This window comes from Meriones unguiculatus, chromosome 12 (genome assembly GCF_030254825.1).
Source record: "Meriones unguiculatus strain TT.TT164.6M chromosome 12, Bangor_MerUng_6.1, whole genome shotgun sequence".
Taxonomy (NCBI): domain Eukaryota; kingdom Metazoa; phylum Chordata; class Mammalia; order Rodentia; family Muridae; genus Meriones; species Meriones unguiculatus.
In genome coordinates this window covers 57719270-57741597 of record NC_083360.1, presented here as the reverse complement: position 1 = coordinate 57741597, position 22328 = coordinate 57719270, and positions in this window count along the sequence as shown.

Genomic DNA, 22328 nt, shown 5'->3' with positions numbered 1-22328 from the left:
TTTTTTTGATGTTCAGTTTTAATGCAATATGATAGGATGAGTAAGATTTTCTGGCCCTCTATGTATTGTATTTGATTGAAAGTTTTGCTTTGATTTTAGATCAGAAAAATATTTGAAGTTATGCTAATAACTGCAGTTAGTTATAAGAATGGATTTTATCTGGTATTTTGTTTATGTTTTTAAAGTTAAGCCTAGGATGGTTAATTATAAAGTTGGCCTGTATAGATCTACTGAAAATTAATATGGGTTAAAAATGTCTATTTAAGAAATATGCCAGAATTAGAGATTATGGCATTCTATTTCATAGGATGCAATTTAAAATAAACAATTAAAAGACTGATAAAGAATAATTCAGATATGCCAGCCCTCAAGCTTGTTAGAGATCTAATGAACATGGCATTTTAACGTCTAAGTTTATTATGACAGAGTCGCAAAATCCTGGCAGTAGCTCCCCCAAGGTCTCCAAGAAGATTTGGGCATGATGTGACTCTGGATTATGGTATGCTAAACACTGAGCATGACTGTCCCAACTGGCCCACTGCTAGAGTCCAACCTAAACTGTGGACAAAACTGTGGACACCAAGAGAGTCAATGTTTCACGTTCCTAAGGAAGAGGTGAGGCCATTCTCTCATTTCTTTCTCCACAGAAAAAGTCTCTCATCTTCTTTGCCTGGTCACTGGACCACCCTGCTCATGATGCCAGGAGACCACAGGAGCCAGAGCGGAGACAGATGCCTAGAGTGATGGACTGACTAGTTGTCACTGTCATTTTGATTGGTACATTTTTTTTTTCAATGCAGTTTATTCAGGAACCTTGAACAATCCTCGGACCCTGGGGAAAGCCAGCCCACAGTTTAAATAGCCTCTGGGTAGCCAACCCAGGCGTGCCACGTGGGCAATGCAGATAGGTCCACATACATGGAAGCAAGCCAGATCCTCAGCCTTAGCCAAATGTGGAATTGTTCGTGACAGAGAGCACTCACCATCGGGAAGGTGGAAGGCAGAAACCAGCTCCATCTTTAAGGCTTAGCATTCCGCAGCTCTCTACAGTTCCCCCTTTTTGTTTTAGACGCATCAGGCAAGAGTAGAGGTCTGATCTCTGATATTAGAAATAAATTGGGACTTTGTACCGATGTTCATTTAGGTGTCATCCACCCAAAGAGCATCAGACCCGTCTGATACCTTTTTCTCAGAGGCGGGACCTGGGGCATCAACCCGCATGCAATCAGACATGCTCTTCTCTGGGTCCAAAGCAGCTGACCCTGAGTGCAGTGCTTAGCCTCGCATCCTGAGAGTAATATTTTAGCTTTTTATGGTATCCAACCATGCTTGGGGAGAATGTCCTGCTTCAATGGCTGTAAAGGCCTGAATGATCATGGCTGCATCACACTGTTGTGAGACTCTAATCTTGCATATATACCACAGGCAAACCAAGGAGACCAACACCAGAAGGCCTGCTAACGCTCCCATGCCCGCCCATTCCTTCAGATGATTCATGGTTGCAGCAATCCATGATGATAATCCTGTGGCTAGTCCTGCATCCACTCTGGTAGAATTTACTGTGACAATGGCCACTCTCAGCTGCTCCATCGTAGTATCGAATTCTCCAGTCCAATTACCTAAAATATAGCTCGACAATTGTTTAGACAGATTTGCAGCACAGGAAAAATTCTCATGTTATATGCTAGTGACTCAAAGTCCAGCATATTTTCATTGACAGCCAAGTTGAGCGATTTGCCATAGGGTATCAATTTGCTCCTGCACGAGGTCAATCCTCTGATTGAACACCATCAAGCTTCCTTGTCTATATCCCCCATTTTTGTTCATTATTAGCCAGATAGAGCCAAGTAATTGTGGTAATGATACTTGCTTTTTTGCCCAATGCTGGAATGCTAGTGAATTTAAGTATGCCCTGGTTACTCGCATGCCTCACTGGGTGCCTGTGCCCATTGATGCCCCTCATGCTCTGACTCTCTTCAGACAGAAAAGGGATCTTGGAACTACAGCCACCATTGTTACTACCATCTCATTGGCGGCTGTTTGAGCTACCACCGGGGCATTAGCCATGAGTCATACTGGGCAAACTGCTCAGACCCTGAATAATCATTTAGCCAATGTAGCTCATGCCTTAGTTGTACATAAAGGAATTAATGCTCAACTAAAAGGAAGCATGATTGGTACATTTTTATCCTTCTCAGGTCTCTGATTACATTACAATGGTAGCCTTGCAGCTAAAGAGCAGATAGTTAGATTCATTGTTAGTTTATTGGTTAATTTATTAGTTAGTTAAAAATTACCAGGTTCTAGGTTTTCTATTTTAAAAAGGCAAGCAGGTTTGACTTGCCTAAAGGCTTCATATTAATTATCTATGTCTTATGATGGATGGCTGGAAAGAAAGATAATGGAGTTTATGTAGGGTCTGAGGATATAGGAGTTTACATTTTGAGAATCTAGAAAATGTTTGGTATGGGAAAATGTTTCAGGGTTGATTGCTTATTATCCAGTCACAACATTGAGATTTTAGGTGACTTTTGGTTGTTTTCTAGAGATAAATTTAAAAATGCATTTCATCATGCTAAACACATCTATACAATGTGTATATTTGACCCAAAAGCTGAAGCTTTTACTATGATATCTTTAATATTTGCCATTTTTGAGGTAGACTTTGATACAGGAGTTGGAAATATTTTAAATCTATTTTTTCTAGTTGCTTTGTTAAGGGAAGTCCAAGCATCCAGAGATCAGCACTAAAGCCATTAATGTATTTTTGCCTAACTTTCCAATGTAACATGGAGATGGGGAGTAAAAATAAATGGTAAAAATCCTGAAAGAAAAGTGGCCCAGCTCTATTGGTGGCTGATTACCAACAGCTGTTTCTACAATTAAAATGTTAGAGTTTTGGATCATGGATACATTTAAATTGTTGCTCATTCCATTGGATGCAGTTTTACCTGTTATTCCACAAAATGTTTTAGGAAATCAAAAAGTCATGAGACCTGAATTTGACATAGGTCAAACAGAATCCAGATGAGTTTTTCCTGGGTCTTGGTATTCCTCATTTTTCACATTTATTAGACTAATTTTAATTTCTGTTCTAGTTTAAATTTGCCTCAGCAGATTTTCACTTGGTTGAGACTGCAAGCTGAGATCTGAACTTCCTGGAAGCTGACATGATTACTCACTGCCTCCTCAGAGGGACTACTTAACCAGATGATTCTGAGGACTGTCCCATTGTCCAGCCTTTGGCTGGCATTTAAGCCTTTCTAGCCCCTGTTATCAACAGTCCTATTGTTAAGGCTGAAGTAGTTTTAGAAGACGAGACCACCGGCCCAAAATCCCACCTACAGGCTGAAATGCTATGTCAAAGGTGGCTCCCTGATATTAGCTATTATCTTCGGGATCGCTTAGCTGGAACAGAAACTAGTATTGCAATACAATACTGGATGTACAAGGCCAGAGTTATAGCAGCTCAGAGGCAGAATCTTTTGCTTTTGGCCATTTTTAGATCATGCTTGCTTAACAATTTGTTAGAATATTAGGAAAGACTAGGAACTGTACAGTTAATGGTAATGAAAACCCAATACCATCAGCTTGGAGATGACCTTGACCTGTAAGAGCTCAAGATTGGCTTCTTCAGTTAAATGGAAAGGGGGAAATGAAGAGTTTAAGTTAGCCTGAATATAACTCCATTTTGAAATAAAGACTTTGACTGGGAACTGAATTCAGGTACCAGGAAATATCAGAGAATGTACAAAGTTAACTCTCCTAGCAACAGCCTCCAGGAAATATAACAGAATAAATGCTTCATAGAAAATAGGGACAAGCTCCCTGGCAATAATCAATGGGATTCAGTTGGAAATTGGGTGGGAAAATTCTCCCCAATGTTTCAGATATGGTTTAGAAAAATAGCCATTGTGATTATATGCCTTAGCCATTGTGATTGTGTGCCTCAGAAAAGGTCACTCCGCCCTACTAAACTTCACCCAATTCTGTAACGCCAAGGCTTGTGCCCCCCTGCTTACTGCCATGGAAACTCCTTGATCACAGACTTTCCCTTTAAAAATCCTGTTCACTCAGAGCTCGGGGTCCCACTTCTCTACTGCTGTGCCAGTGAGACTTGGGTCCCGAGTTCGATCACTCTCATAATAAAGCTCTGTTGCAATTGCATTGAGTCATCTCCTGTTGGTCTCTGAGGGTCCTGTGAACTTGACATAACAGTTGGATCATGCTTTAGGAAAAAGAGCCATAGTTTACATGCTAGTTATTTTGGCACTGCTTGATCGAAGGAGTCAAAATATTTATTTTCCTATCAACCCCATAAGGATTCAGGATATCAAAAACCAGTCACAGCAACCTTAATTAATTGGACCTGTCTCTTATGCTCATGCTATCCTGATTCAGACTGTGTTACCAGACTGTGGGTGGTAGATGAAGACAGTAGGACAAAGCAGACAGGAAATGCAGCTTTTCAATGTCTGCTGAATGACACTGATTCCACCTAAATTTGGAGACTCCCTTGCTTTCTCAAGCTTTTCAGATATTGTCAGCCAGGTTAAGGGCTTCTTATAACCTTGTGGTTTACAGTCACTACAAACTGTTGGATTAACTTCTCCTGGGGAGACATGAATAAACAAAGATTTATTTGCCACCGATTATCCATCAATAACAGACCTGAGGAATGATTCCATCAAAGTTCAATCTTGAGTCTTTTGGGATTGCTCAGAGAACATAGGTGATGGGTTACTACAGGAATTTGGATGAGCCCTCAAAGAGATGAATTGTCACAAATTCAGCTATGAAGGCTGATGACTTTAAAAAAAAGTTGCACCTTGGAGACCTATCTTCAATTAACATTGTATTTCTTCTATATTCTAGAGTCTTCCAAGATCATTTGCATCTGGAAAGAGGAGAAAGTAATAGTTGGACTTCCACATGAAAGTCTGAAAATCTTTGCTTTCCATCATCTATGGACTTCCATATTCTTACTGTTCCTTGGGCTGAAATACTTGCCCTTCTACTTGGCCAAGGTATTCTCTACTCAAATGTGACAACCATGGAAGGAAAAGCCAACCATAATATAAACATTCCCTGATTCCTCATTTAAGAGTTAAGGGTCCTTGTTGGAGTGTCAGTCTCAGAAAAGACCCCTGTGCCCAGATACATTTGGTCTTTGTGGAGCTCCTATTCTTTTCCTGTCATACTAACTCCCCCTTCTTTCATATGATTCCCTGTATTCTGCCAAAGGATTGGTTATGAATCATAGTATCTGCTTTGATACACTGCTAGGTAGAGTATTTCAGAGGCCCTCTGCAGTAGGCTCCTGTCTTGTTACTTGTTTTCTCCTACATCCAATGCACATCTCATTTGTCTTTCTAAGTGAGCGTTGATCATCTTACCCTGTGTCCTCTTTCTTGTTTATCTTCTTTAGGTGTATAGATTTCATTATGTTTATCATATCTTATAGGTGTATATATATGAGTATATACCATGTGTGTCTTTCTCATTCTGGGATACCTCACTGAGAATGATCTTTTCTAGATCCCACCATTTACACTCTACTATGGATATAACCTAGAACCTCTGCTTGGTTGTAGCCTGTGGTAGCTCAGTAACCAATTGGTTTCCCATAGTAAGGGGATCAGGGACTGTTTCTGATAAGAATTCAATGGCAGGCTCTTTTACCTCCCCATCCCCCAATGGAGGAGCAGTCCTGCTAGGCCACAGAGGAGGACTTTGCAGCCAGTCCTGAAGATACCTGATAAACCAATATCAGATGAAATGAGAGAAGATCCTCTCCAACCAGTGGACTTGGAAAGGGGCATGGAGGAGATGAGGGAGGGAGGGTAGGATTGGGAGGGAATGAGGGAGCAGGATACAGCTGGAATACAGAATTAATAAAATGTAACATAATAAAAATGAAAATAAATAAAATGAAATAAAAATAAAGAATTAAAAAAAGAGTTAAGGGTATGAGAAAGTTCATAAGTTTTGATAGAATTTCTGACTTTATTAGTTCTGATTTTTACCCAATAGCCTCTACACTATACTCTTTGCTGTTTTGTGTTTACTTGTGGTAGGTAGTACTACTTTATTAAATATTTGAGTCTGACACATTCATATGACAAACCCATGTGAATAAGTGTAAAAATTATAATTTCCAGCATAGTTTTAATGCATGAAGTATTAAACAAAAATAAGAGAATATATAAGAAATTTTTAGGCCAAATTATAAAAACACTGGTTTACATTACATTCGTGTCTTCAAACTCTCTCAAAGCAAAAAGTTTGAGGCAGGAACATGTGAAAATATTAAATACTTTAGAAATTAAAATGCACAATGTGAAGTTTTAGAAACTATCAAACTATTTGCAGTTTATAAATTTTTTAATATACAAATTAGATTAGATATCATTCAGGTAATTCATTTGGCACTAATTCACTTTTCAAAAATAAGTTATTTTCAAAAACTAGTTATATTCAAAAAAGTTATATTCAAAAATATGCTGATTCTAAACCATGTCATTGCTAATAGGACTGTGGATAATTATTATTAAATAAGAACATTTAATGGTATGATATTTCAGAATTTCATGATGACCAGGTTCATGGCCTCAGAAATGTAAAATAATGAAAATACTAAGAACTCTGGATAGATATATCATTCATGAAATTAGAAAAAAAAGATTATAGTTTGCATGTGCTGGCAAATTTTAGATTTAAATAAAAACATGAATTCTGAAATCTATTAATATTTTATATTAATTTTTATTTTATCCTTCCCACTAGAAGAATAAAATCAATGAGAACATTTTAAGGCTTGTGTTATATTTTGGAAAAAATCTCTTTACAAGAAAAAATTTAAAAATTAAAATTTCACCTTGCTTTAAAGATTAGGAAACTCTCTGCCATCTGATATTTATTTTAAAATAATTACTATTTTCTCTGTAAATTCTAACCCGGGAACAATGACAACTTTTTCCGAGTCAATTTATAATCTTTTATTAATTCTATTTTAGTAAAAGGAAAATATGTATAAAGCACAGGAGTGTGGTGAATAGAATATTTTGTCTACTTTTATAAGGCTCCAATATTTTCTAGTGTTAATTTTTGGGCAGATATCTACCTGTTCCCATCAGTTTTCAGTCAACATTTAGAACGATTTATTGCTTCATCCTTCTTGGGACATTTGGAAATCACACAATGATTACTCATCATAATGGAAATTCTAAGTTTTTTCTTTTCATGTCTATTCAGATTAGTTTTCTGTTTACTAAACAACCATAAGGTTATTTTTAAATAGTAGTCAACTCCTCAGTGTTTTACTATTGAACTGGTCCACAAGCTTCCTATTGCTATAGTATAACCATCGCTATATTATAGACCTTGATAAGTTGGTCACAATATGCTGAGAAGTCATCCAAGCCTGATATTTTGCCTTTGTTTCCTTTTTCTGGGGGTTAGTCATATTTTCACTACTGCGACCAAAAAAAAAGAAAAAACACAAAACAAACAAACAAAAGAAAACCCTTAGGTTCTTTAAACAAAGACCTTGGCTCACAACTGCAGTTTTCATGCCATTGCTTGTTAGCTTCCAAGTTTAGGGGATCAATAGCAAAACAATGTATCATGGTTAGAAATGCAGGCAGAGTAGTGTTTTCACATCAGAGGGAATTTTAATATATACAGGGGTATGCTCACAATGCTTCCAACCAAGCTCAGCCTTTTAAGATTTACACCAGTTTAACTCCACCAAGCTGGGAAAACAAGCTGTAGGCAATGGGCTACATTGTGAAGCATTCCAGACTCTACAGAGTTTCCCAAATCTAGATGCATCACTAAATAGGCGTCTTTGTTCCAGCAGTCAGCATAAGATTTTATGTGTCCATCCTGTTGGGTTACAGTAATCACTAGGTCCCTACCTACTGCAGGGCATGGCTGGCATAGCCTGCCCTTTACCCTGAATTCCCTACTCAGGTGCAGGGCTACCCCTCTCCCAGAGACTCTATATAATCCAGACATCTTGGTTCCTCACACACACTCCTTCTCCTCTGTCCTACTTCTCTTCCTCCCCCTCCCCGCCCCTCCTCCTCCTCTCCTCTCATTTCTGTATCCTTCCTCCTCTTTTACTTCTCCTCCCTCTCTCTCCTCTCTGAGCTTCTTGCTCTCTCTCTCTGTTATCTCTCTCTCTCTCTCTCTCTCTCTCTCTCTCTCTCTGGCAGTGGAATGCTGCTTCCAATACTGCATATATATACTATAACCTCGACATGCATTAGCTCATTCTGTGATTTCAATCACACCCTATCTGTAATAATAGTTTGACCATACACAATATTTATTCTCAATCTTTGGCTCAATTCCTTCCTCCCATCCTTCTTTCATTGTTTTCAAGTCAACAATGACACTGTGTCTTTATGTAAGCCTTCAGTTATTGCCTATCTTCCTAAGATGCAACCTCTTTTGTGTCAGGGATTTTGAGTTTGTTTGTACCAGCATGCTTAGTGCTTACAGCATGTTGGGCATATGGTGAGTTAAAAAAAAAAAAAAAAAAAAAAAAAAAAAAAACTGTTGCAAGGATGAATATTTAGATCCGTATGTTCAAAATGATAGTTAACTCCTCTAAAGCTTAGTTTCTCATTTACAAAATTGGTATCATTGTGGCAATATCCACTCCACTGAGATTTACTGAAAGTCAAATAACATAATGAATATGAAAGTCCCCTTAATATTGCAAAAGAAATTCCATTTCTCTGAGAAAATATAAACGCTTTGAAGTAAATTATTGTAAAATATACTAGATTTCTTACTTCTCTTATTTTAATATCCTTGTTTATCTTCTCTCCTGGTATTAAAATATGTCAACAAAATATGATTTAATTAATTATAGAACATGAAACAAACACAGTACCAATGATTCATATATAATCTCATGTAAGCCACCTCATTCATCACAGAAGGAAGATGAACAAAATGGTCTTAGATAATGTTATAAAGGTTTTGAAAGTCACAAAGAAAGCCTTTGTAAAACATTAATTCAACCCAGAAAAACAAATTTCAGTACTAACAAAGTATTAACTTTTCAAATAAATTCATTACATGCATACTATTTTTGAAAATTGTTGCTTTTATGGTTTTTATGAATAAAAGTTTATTCTAAATTAATAAAATGTTAAAAATATGTATTCATAAATTCATTATTTTATATAAATTAATTCAAGTCTCATGAAGTAATTCATTTTTAATCAATTTTCAGAAATAATAGACTATAATAAAACAATAGTTTTTCTAAAAGTGAAAATAAAAGATAGTTTGTTCCTTGACACCTCTAAAATATATACTCAATGAAATAATTAGCTAATATGCTGGAAATCTAGACATCATGCATAGAGAGGTTCTACCTTCTTCAGAAGTGGAAAGACAGTTACTTGGCTTAAATGAATTTAACTCAATGCAAATTCTTGGCAGACTATATTTTTTTCTAAATCAATACATCTTCTTACTTATGTCATATTCAAATTCATTTCTGTCCCAAAACATAAAAAGTAACTCTTATGTTGATAGTTTCATACAATATTGAGAATTATGGACATAGAGATAAAATTTCAAAATTATTATAAAATTGATTTGCATCCAAGAACATTTTGCATATAAGCGTATATTTTTTTTCAAAATACTTGGACATTTATAAAATTTATAGCACCTACAAATCTATAAGCTTTTCCCACAGAACAACAAACACTTTAATGTAGAATGAGAAATGGAAGAATTACATTTTTTCCTTTTGTTGACAATTAGTTTGAATGGCAACTAATGTAGTATCAATTAAAAAAAAATGGCCTGTATCAATCTGAAGTCATCAATCTGGTAGCTATCAAAGCAGATGCTGAGCCTGATGGGCAACTGTTGGGCAAAGTGAATGGAATTTTATGTAAGAACTGGGAAATAGTAAGAGCTGGAGAGGACAGGGTCTCCACATGGAGAGCAACAGAACAGGAAAAATTGAACACAGGGAACTTCCCAGAGACTCATACTCCAACCAAGGACTATTCATGGAGATAACCCAGAACCCCTGCACAGATGTAGCCCAGGGCAGTTCAGAGTCCAATTGGGTTACATAGTAATGTGAAGAGGGACTGCCTCTGACATAATCTGATTGGCCTGCTCTTTGATCACCTCCCTCTGGGGGGGAGCAGCCTTACCAGGCCATAGTAGAGGACAATGCAGCCACTTTTGATGTGAAATGACAGACTAAGATCAGAAAGGAGAGGAGAACCTCTCCTATTAGTGGACTTGGGGAGTGGCATGCAAGCAGAGGAAGGAGGGAGGGTGGGATTGGGAGGGGAGCAGGGAGAGGCTTATGGGGGGATGCAGAATGAATAAAGTGTAATTGATGAAAAATTTAAAAAAAAGTTTATCTGAGAAAAGAAAAAAAAAAGAAAGTAAATGAGGATCAGATAAAAGGGGAAGAGGTCTTCCCCTATTAGTGGACTTGGAAAGGGACAGGGAGGAGTTGAGGGAGACAGGGTGGGATTGAGAGGGAATAAGGGAAGGAAATACAGTTGGGATACAAAGTTAATAAACTGTAACTAACTGTAACTAATATTTAAAAAATAAAAAAATCTTTTAGACTTTTCTCCAAATTAAAAAAAAAAAGAAATCTTAAACTATTACTATAAGTTGAATTTGGTTTTACTAAAATGACATACCTTAAGGCATTTTTCTTCCAGAAATTGAAAAGAATGTCAATCTGTACAAAAGCAGAGAGAATCTCATATATCTGAATACTCCCAACAAAAGAGATAAAATTCCAGTTGGATTTCTTTCTTTTCTGTAAAACTCTAGTTTTAGACCTGCTGAATTCCCTCAGTTTTAATGCTTGTTATGCTTATTACACATTCGAAATCAGATGAAATTCATAATCATATACGGCAACACAGAAATCTAGCATAATTATTCTGTAACATAAAATGTGAGAGAAAATGCTAATAAGTATAAATGCTTAAATGTTAATATAATTCAAGGCCAGGAGCAAAATGTTTTACCATAGCACGAATGGTGCTCACTTCTCTCAGAGTAGCCAGTGACTGCACAAATCCTTCAACTTTCTTTTGTAATTTGTTCTCTACATTTCCTTACATAAGAACTAGAAGGACTTGCCTCATATCTAATTTTTCTCAGAAGATAATATCATAAAGAAACACTGACTTTTATGTCAGTTGTATTAAGGCTAATTGTGGGTTGTTGTTCTAAAATATAGGCTTTCTAAGATTTCAGTTTGCTTACTGAAAAGGCAGCCACACCAAATTTAGAAAATCATTTTTGGATAGTCACACATGGAAAGCATGTCTGACACAGAGTTTAAATGTTTTTGGTATTTGCTGAAAACTTTTAACCTCTCCTGTTTTTTGCCCCACATCTGGACAGATTTATAAATGTAAAGTGTATGAGTATGTTTAGTCTGAATTAAATATCATACAATACCACATGTTTATACAATTATATTGAGTACATTAGAGTCCATGAATAAAGTACAATGTAATTTAATATTGTTTCTATACCAGTTTAAGCTAATTGAATTTAAGCTTTTCAAAGTCTGATAATAATAATAAACATCTTTCTATTTTTAGGTGTAGGAAAAATATAAACAATTCTGTACTCTCATTTGACACCTGAAGGTAGTTCAAACCTTGTGAAAAATGGCTAGTCTCTAATCAAATAAAAAATGTTCCCAGCTAGTCCGCTTATCTTGCTTTCTCAAGTCATTTTCTGACCTGCTTGAAGCCATCTGCTCTCAGCAGAAAATCTTATCATGTGAGCCATCATCATGCTTGAGAATGCACTGAATTTACTGTTTGCAGAGAGGCTCAAAGGGCCAACTTTCTGGACTGTTTCTGTATTAACTGCTCTTCCAGAGGACAAGAGTTTGGTGTACAGCACACAGAGTGAGCTTCAACTGACTCTAGGTCCAGGTCCAGGTAATAAGTTTAAGGAAAGAAAATGCAAAAGAAAAAAAAAGGCAAAAGTAACCACTCCCCATGAATAACCTTGAAAAATTAGATTATGTGAATTAGCTATATAGCTTGTTGCTGCTTCAAAAACTAAAGGTTACATTGGATAATTTTATTAACTGTATGTAATGCATTGTTAGGATTAGTCCAATGACTTTGTATTAAATTTAATAGGTACCTTATTTATAGTCTACATTCTAATGTATATTCTACTATTATAAAATATGTGAAACAGTTTAATGTCAGAAGTTGTCTATGGTAAAAACAAAACAAAACACTAGACTAAAAGAATAGCTTCTGCATCTTTTGGTGACAGTGACCACCAACACCCAACCAGATTGCCAATGTGGTCTATAAACCCCTGTACACAAAATTCAAACAAAGAGATTGAATAAAAATTGTATTTATTTATACATATATAGTAGCCCATTATTTTCATAAGTAAGTTTTTTTCATATAAAATTTGTGAGGGTTGCCTAAGTACTGGAATTATGAAAAAAAAATGTGGCTTAAATCAAATTTCTAATGTTCTCTTAGAAAATCACTGAACTAAAACTAAAAAGAATTTTTTCAGGATATTTGTATTACTCAGAGTTATTTAAAGAACAGAACTGATAAAATGAATATATGAATATATAATATAAGTATATATGTATATTTAATTATTTTTTTTAATTTTTATTTTTTTAATATCAGTTACAGTTTGTTAACTTTATATCCCTGCTGAATCCTGCTCCCTCTTTCCCTCCCAATCCCACCCTCCCACCCTCACCTCCTCCCTGCCCCTTTCTAAGTCCACTGATAGGGGAGGACCTCCTCCTTTCTCATCAGATACTGGTTTATCAAGTATGTTCAGGACTGGCTGCAAAGTCCTCCCCCCCGTGGCCTAGCAGGGCTCCTCCTCCCCCCTCGAGGGGGAGGGGAGGAGGTCAAAGAGCACTTCACTGAGTTCATGTCAGAAACAGTCCCCGTTCTCCTCATTAGGGTAACCATTTGGACACTGAGCTACCAAGGGCCACATCTGAGCAGAGGTTCCAGGTTGCATCCAGACATGGTCTTTGTTTGGAGAAACAGTCTCATAAAATATCCCTGTACCCAGATATATTTGGTCCTTGTGGAACTCCTGTCCCCTCCAGGTCATATTAACTCCCCCCCCCCCTTTTCTTTTCTTTTTCTTTTTTTTTTTTTTGATTCCCTGCACTCTGCCAAGGTTTGGTTATGAGACTTAATATCTCCTTTGATACACTGCTAGGTAGAGTCTTTCAGAGGCCCTCTGCAGTAGGCTTCTGTCCTGTTTCTTGTTTTCTCTTACATCCAATGTCCATCCTGTTTGTCTTTCTAAATGAGGATTGATCATTGTACCCTGGGTCCTCTCTCTTGATTACTTTCTTTAGCTGTACAGATTTTAGTACGTTTATCCTATGTTATATGTCTATATGAGTGAGTATATACCATGTGAGTCTTTCTGCTTTTGAGATACGTCACTCAGGATGATCATTTCTAGGTCCCACCATTTGCCTACAAATTTCATGATTTCCTTGTTTTTAACTGCTGAGTACGATTCCATTGTGTAAAAGTACCAGAATTTCTGTATCCATTCCTCAACTGAGGGACATCTGTGTTGTTTCCAGTGTCTGGCTATTATGAATCATCAATAACATTCATTTATTAAGTTTATCAAAATAGTTTACACCATAGAATTTTAGTGTTCTCCATGCTACTAGAAGAATATTCAATAACTTTAGGTATCTGAGAATTTGGAAAACCTTTTCCAGATACCTTAAAGCTTCATCTTTATAATTCTGTTTCTCTAGAACCATTCCTGGTACAATAACATGTGTTAGTCAGCATTTCCTAAAGAAACAGAAATTATGAAACATATATGTATATATATATATATATATATATATATATATATATATGTGTGTGTGTGTGTGTGTGTGTATGATATATATATAATTAATACAGTGGTTTACAAGCTGTCATCCAGATCCCATAATACTGCCTGTTACTGCCTGTCTCATAATGGAAAGGCTACAAATCTTACAGTTGCTCAGTTCATGATACTGGATATCTCACAAAATTTGATGCTGTGGTTCCAGGTAGTCCTAGAGAAATTCTAGTCTTCAGCTTACATTGGAACCTAAAGAAGTAAGTTCTAAAAGCAGTAAAATAATGTCTCGGCAACAGGCTAGTTGAACTTGAAAAGTGCAAGCAAGCAAATTAAAAAAGCTTACTTTTTCCATGTTTTAAAAAAATGGTTTCACGTGGGAAAGTCTGACCTAGATTCATGATGGACCTTCCTATTTCAAAAAATCCAACCGAGAAAACCCCTCACAGCTTTGCTCATCTACTTGAATTTTGGTTGGATATATATATATATATATATATATATATATATATATAAAACTGTTTTGACAACCAAGATTAACTGTTACAATCTTCTTTGAGTCAGAGTTTATTATTTAAGTATTTTAAAACAGTGTTTAGTTTTTGAAATGCCTTCAATAGATTTGAAAGTGTTTATATATGAATTATGGGATGGCACAGCAACTAAAAATACTAGTTACTCTTCCAAAGGATTTGGCAGCAATTACCAGCACCTATATGGTGGCAAAGAAAGAAAGAAAGAAAGAAAGAAAGAAAGAAAGAAAGAAAGAAAGAAAGAAAGAAAGAAAGATGGAGTCATAGCAGACAAGAAAAGAAAAGAAAGAAGAAACTTGGGTTTCATCTTTATGCTTCATATTTAAATTGCATAGGACTGTAGAAAAATTTTACTTTCTTTACCTATCATGTCAGTTATTCTTTCACAACATATTTTAAAGATGCTTCATTTCAGGAGAGTTTTTCTTTAGTGAGTTAGCTGCAGCAAATATGATGTTGAACATTACCTGAACAATATGTAAATTATGTAAACCAGGCCAAGAAATGCTTTTCAAGTAGATTTGCCAGTTAATAATGAAAAGATGGTGCATATATTTTGAAAATCACAGCCTCCTGACTCCCAGAAGAGCAAAAGAAAACAAAGGACCTACTTTTTTGGATGCACAGAGTCAGCAGAGGAAGAGACGCAACACATATTTGCATGTGGCAAAAGAATATTTCATATAGGCTAACAACCTTGTCTGAATGAGTACAGAAGAGGAGGGGAAAGAAAAAGAAACAAAATGTCTCCAAAATGACCTCCAGTTGAATGAATCTGGAAATCCTCTTATCTGAAATTGCCCTGCAATCCTCAGTTTTGTGGAGCAAAAGAAAAAATTCTATTTCCTATGTTATTTTTCTTTTCCACTTTATAAGAATCTAATTCTGTTTTAAATTAATGTATCTACAGTAATATTTTTCCTATTATACCCCAGTCAGCTGTAATGCTGTTTTATCTTCAAAATTGGTTATAGAACTGTAATTTAAAATGCCATTTTTACCAATTTACCTTCTTATACTTTTTAAAATGGTCTCAAAACAGAAGCAGTTTTCCTCAATTAAAGCACCATGACTATAATGAATTTCATCCTAACTTCCTTGGGTATAGAATTGCATCAAAAATCTGAAGTATGGAAAGTCACACACACACACACAGATAAATTTCTTGAATGTAGTGAGTATGAACATTCATCAGTGTAATAAATTATATGTAGCAGCTAATGTTTAAGATAACAAAAATGTTGTATGTGTATGAAGATGTGAGTACAATATACATGATGCCAGAAGAGAGCTATAGTATCCTCCCTCTGTCTTACATGTTTAAAGCAAAGTTTATCCCGGAAATTGGAACTTTACCTTATTTTTCAACCTGGCAGGTTACCAGTAGACCCTAGTATTCCTCCTGTTTGTCTTTGTTTCCCTTACTCCTGGTATTAGAGGACTTCACAGGATCATACACACTGTCTTATGTGGGTGCTGAGTTCTGAGCTATGATCCTTATGCTCGTGCAGTAAGCACTCTCAACACATGCATCATCCCTAAACCTCTCTCCTCCAAAGATGTTTAAAGCTATATATTTTGTAAACTATAAGTTGAACTTCTCTCTAAACTGTACCACTTGATAAAGGAAACAACCATAGACAGATTATACATATATATGTACATATATTTGTATGTATACATATATATGCATATACACGAAAGTACATAAAACATGTCTTGTTTGCTACCCAAGAAATTTCTTGTCTTCAGTGAAATTCTCCTAGTGTGCATTCCAGTGACAACACACTGAACAAAAGCAGGTTGGGAATAAAAGTGTCTGTTTCTGCTTACATGTCCTAGATCACAATCCACTGAGTGAAGTCAAGGCAGGAACTAACTTAAGGTAAAGACCCGGCAGCAGGATCTAAAGCAGAGACCATAGAGAAACTCTGTTTACTTCTGCAAAAGAAATTTTAAGAGCCAGGAGTCGAGTCCAGTGCAATACACATGAGGATCTTTTTATTACAAGCTAGAGCTTGGTTTCACACCATCACTAATGCAGTGGTTGAGAGCAGAGGGCCTCATTTCTCAAGGTAGGTGGGTGATTTAAAGGTTCCAGTCCCTCATGGTGCTTCCAAAGCAGGGGAATTCCTGCCTGGCACGCATATGTTACTTGAAACTCAAAACGGGGTGTTGCATTTTGCATTGATTGGCTGTAGGAAGGTTCCAAAACATTAATGGTCTGGCTTCCCTTGTTTGGATGTCTTAGGGGAGGGGACAATCTGGGCTGGTTTCCTAGCAACTGTATCTCTAGTGGGAAGGAAAGAATGCAGTAAGGCTGGTTCTTCCCCTCATGTGACTAGACAAAGACCAAATGTGGCCTTTGTCCAGGCTTGTGCTTTAAACTTTAAACCAATAGCTCAAAAAACTAATTTTTGATTCTTTGGTCTCTCACATTTCACCTCATAATAAAAAATAAAATTTTAAATTGATAAAAGAAAATTTAAAAATTTATTATAGATATTTTTTCCTTTCCCAATCCACTTACTTAGACTTTCAAATTTGTATCTGATTAGGATCTGTACAAGAATACATAATAAGTGAAAATCTAAAAAATATACTATTGATAAATATATTTACAAATGTATTCAATCACTAAATGTACCAACTATAAAATCTCTAAATTCTTTTTGATTTTAAATCTAATAATAAAAAAATCCTTGAAAGGCTTTGTGAAATGAGATTAAAACAAATATTGTCAGTGTAGTTCTGTAAATATTACAAAATATTTTATCTGTAAATATTTAATTTTGATCATGAGTACATTTTTTGTATCAAATGGGATATAAGTCCCTAATGGCACTCATAAAGCACATTGAAGATCTGTCCCATTAAATTAATTTTTAATTGATTACCGATTTTGAAGTGTTTTCTGGTATGATATTTTTAGTGTTTTACTGTGGAGTTTAAGCTTGCCTGCTTTTCACCATCCTCCTGCTTTGCTTGGATAGTTAATATTTGTTTAAAAACAAAACAAAACAATAGTAACATAACAATCCACCTTTAAGCTTTTTTTAATGGCAATGCCTTGTACATTTTTTTTAAAATCCTCAACAGCAGGACATCAAGTCAGATATCAGTCTTAGACCAGTAACAACCCTTGAAATCAATGTTACTCAAGGAAACTGTTGTTTATCTCTTCTCTATGATCAGTTCTGTATATTGACATTTCCTTGTTGAACATATATTTAACATAGTTTTTGCTCACTTTTATCTGATAAATAGTTTTAGTTTCACCATGATTTTACAATCATAATAAAAAGATAAAGAACTTACAACTATAATCAAAACCAAATCTCAGTTTATTATAATGAATTCTCCTTCTCTTTGGTCCTTTTATATATGCAACCGATCACTTTATTAAACCATACTTGAAGACGTAACTATGATCCCATTTGCCTGAGTAGCTCTTCAATTCTTATGGCTTTTGTAATCATGGAAAAAATTCTTCATTGTCTTGACAATTTCTTAAATACGACTATTCTTATTTTACCATTACTAGTAAGATTTGCAATCACTAGGTTAAATCTCTATTTCTAATGAAGAGTAGGCACCAAGAGAAACAGATGTCATCTTTTGCTCCCAGGCAGGTAGATCATAACTCAGTAGTACCTGTTTCATTTTAGATGTGCAACAGTTTAAAATGGGAATAACAAGACTCATGCAGAGAGTGATAAGTGTATGACAAGTATAAGCAGAATGGACTTTTATAAACTCTATGATCTTGAGTTACATTGTGAGAACTCAGTTATTATCATTTAATCCACTTAATGTAAACTATGAGGGATGTAACAAATTCCAGTTATCAAAGTTTCTCTTCTTCTTAAATCAATTGACTGACAATGTAACCTTTGACTGTGATGAGAAAATATTCTACTGAAGTATATTTCTTCAGTATATTTCTAAAATTTATAGCATAAACCAATTCTCTAAGTAATAAGTAAATGGGCCAATACGAAAATAGTAAGTAACCTATGTGAATGTGGTAAATAATGAAATAAGTACACTTGCTCACCTACTAAGTGACTCTCCTCATTATTCTTTGCTACAGATTGGGTGTCCTAGGAAGAGAGTAACCTGGGGGCTTGCTTCCATGTATGTGGACCTATCTGCATTTGCCCACGTGGCATGCTGGGGCTGGCTACCCAGAGGCTATTTAAGCTGTGGGCTGGCTTTCCCCAGGGTCAGATGATTGTTCAAGGTTCCTGAATAAACTGCATTGAAAAAAAAAAAAAAAACAGTGTTTCGAGAATAAAAGGATAAAAGGATAAAAGGACATGCTACAGATTGGGATCTTAATCAACCCGATATCTGACAGAGGGCTAATATCCAGAATATATAAAGAACTAAAGAAGTTAAAAAGCAACAAATCAAACAATCCACTTTAAAACTCGGGTAGATTTAAACACAGCATTCTCTTTACAGGAATCTTGAATGGCAGAGAAACATTTAAAGAAATGCTCAATGTCTTTATTCATCAAGAAAATGCAAATCAGAACGATGCTAAGATTTCATCTTACACCCATCAGAACAGCTAGGATCAAAAACTTAAGTGACAATATATGCTGGTGAGGATGTGGAGAAAGGGGAACCCTCCATTGCCGGTGGGAATGTAAACTTGTACAACCATTTTGGAAATCAATCTGGTGCTTTCTCAGACAATTAAGGATAGCTCTTCCTCAAGATCCAGCTATACCACTCCTAGGCATATATCCAAAATATGTTTAAGTAAACAACAAGGACATTTGCTCAACCATGTTTGTAGCAGCTTTATTCGTAATAGCAAGAACTTGAAAACAATTCAGACATCCCTCAAAGGAAGAATGGATACAGAAATTGTGGTGCATTTACACAGTGGAATAATACTGAGCAATCATAAACAAGGAAATCACAAAATTTGCAAGTAAATAGTGGGAAATAGAAAAGACCATCCTGAGTGAAGTACCCCAGAAGCAGAAAGACACATTTGGTATACAGTCACTTATAAGTGGATATTAGAAAAATAATGTAAGATAAACATACTAAAATCTGTACACCTAAAGAACCTAAGCAAGAAGGAGGACCCTGGGTAACATGAATAATCTGTACTCAGAATTACAAACAGGACAGAAATCAGAAGAGTGAGAAAACTGGAAATAGGACAGGAGCCTACCACAGAGAGCCTCTGAAGATACCCAGCAGAGTATCAAAGCAAATGCTTAGGCTCATAACCAAACTTTGGGCAGAGTGCAGGGAATGTTATGAAAGAAGGGGGAGATAGAAAGACCTGGAAGGGACAGGACCTCCAAAAGGAGAGCAACAGAACTAAGAAATCTGGACCCAGGGACTTTTCTGAGACTGATACTCCAACCAAGAACCAGGCATGGAAATAACCTAGAAACCCTGCACACATGTAGCCCATGGTCTCTCAGTCTCCAAATGGGTCCCTAGTAAGGGGAACAGAGAATGTCTCTGACATGAATTGATTGGCCTGCTCTTTGATCACCTTCTCCTGAGCAGGGAGCAGCCTTACCAGGCCATAGAAGAAGACAATGCATCCAGTCCTGATGAGACCTGATAGGCTAGGGTCAGATAGAAGGGGAGGAGGACCTCGCTTATTAGTGGACATGGATAGGGACATTGGACTAGATGAGAGAGGAAGGGTGCTATTGAGGGAAGGGACTATATCTGGGATACAAAGTGAATATCCTGTAATTAATATAAAAAAGAAAAATTAAAATTAAAAAAAGAAAACAGTGGTAGGGACAGTGTAGAAGGAAAATAAAAGCAATTGATTTTAAGCTGATATTTAAGTAATCACATATAAAAACATTATATTGTTTTATGTTAGGAACTGTAAAGGCTTACATTGTATTTTCTGCCTAAAAGGCATTAGTTATGTCTCTATCTATTTATAACCTCAATCCAGTGTTTTTTTTCTAGTTATACAGTATCTAAAATTTCAACCTGTGTGTTACTCTAGAAAGTTTTCAAGAAAATTATTGATATTTGTGTTTATACTACTTTTTAGTATTTTCCATCTATTATGCATTGTATTGTTATGAAGATGAACAGATTGTGAAAGTACATTAGGGTTATAAACATTCTAAAACTTCTCAATAGTATTAAAGGGGATAAACTAACAACAATAAAACCTAAGTCTCTAAACCCTAGGAGATATTATGCAAAAAAGATATATCAAAAAAATTTACAAATAACCACATAAAGTTAAGTCTTGCATAAAAATAGATATCATCCATCTTTACAATAGAGCTGGCAAACACCTACTGAGTCCCTGATAAGCTGTATTATAAAAATTAAGTAACCTCTCTCACACTGAGGCTTCCTGCAACAAAAGCTAATTGCTTAATGCTGAGTTAACTTGGAAACTGGCAAGTTAAACTCATGAATATTTATTGACCACCTAGTATGTGCCTGGCAGTGTGCTGCAGGAAGGAAGTGAAAGCATATTTAACACATAATCCAAAGCAGTGCCCATTCTTTACAAAGCACTTACAATCTGACTTTCTTCTTCTGCGAAATCAAGCAAAAATCACAGCAGAAATCCAGGGTTGTGCAATATTTTCCCTGTGGAATCTATTTTTCTTTTCTTCTTCTTTTTTTTAATTTTTACTTTTTATACTAATTATAGTTTATTCACTTTGTATCCCAGCTGTAGTCCTCTCCCTCCTCTCCTCCCAATCTCACCCTCCTTCCCTCATCTCCTCCTATGCACCTCTCCAAGTCCATGGATAGGGGAGGCGCTCCTCCCCTTTCATCTGAACCTAGCTCATTTGATCTCATCCAAACTGGCTCCATTGTTCTCCTCTGTGGCCTGGCAAGGTTGCTCCCCTATTCAGGGAAGGCAGTCAAAGAGCTAGCCACTGAGTTCATGTCAGAGATAGTCTCTGTTCCTCTGAATCTATTTTTCATTCAGGATTTGTTTCTAGAAGTCAGTTTTGAGACTTCCTGGAAGATAGTGGATTTGAAGCCCCATCAGTATCACTATACCCAGGAAAATAGTCACTATAAGAAAAATAATCTCATGTCTTACAAGAAGTATGACCTAAATTTAAATAAGCCACATACGATCTCTACAGAGAAGCAGGTAAGAGCAAAAGTGAGCTAGTGCCAGCTGCGATCTGTTGTTCATGTGGAGACCAGTGAGAGCTGCAAAGGAAGTGATACAACACATCAAGTCAAAAACAGTTCCTGTGAGAACAGCTAGCTGGAGGGATACAATCTGCAAAATATGACAAAGGATCAAGGGCAGAATACATTGGGAGTGCAGAGATTAGAGATCACAGCCAGCTGAGAACAGGAAGCTGAAGTACTACACTGAACCTAAAGCTGAGCATCCGGTCCCTGCCATAGTAAACACAGAGGAACTGAAAATACACTGAGGAATTCACATGGCTATGCCAGACTCATCCTAAAGATCATTTTTTAGTTATTAGCACACTGCCTTTACAATTTGAACAAGAGTAATAATCAGTATCTCTGCCATCAGTGCATTTTGTTACATATAATGACACAGGAAAAGAATTTAAAATCCATTCCACAAGGGGATGAATATCAATAGATACTGTGTATTTATAAATTGAGTTTACTTTTATATCACTTTGCCTTTTATTTAAATTTTTATTTTCATATTAATTACATTTTATTTGCTTTGTATCCCAGCTGTAGCCCCCTCCCTCATTCTCTCCCATTCCCACCCTCCATCCCTCATCTCCTCCCATGCCCCTCTCCATGTCCTCTGTTAGGGGAGGTCCTCCTCCCATTCCATTTGACCCTAGCTTATCAGGTCTCATCAGGACTGGCTGCAATGTTGGCCAGGTAAGGCTGCTCCCCCCTCAACGGTGTGGAAAAAGAGCC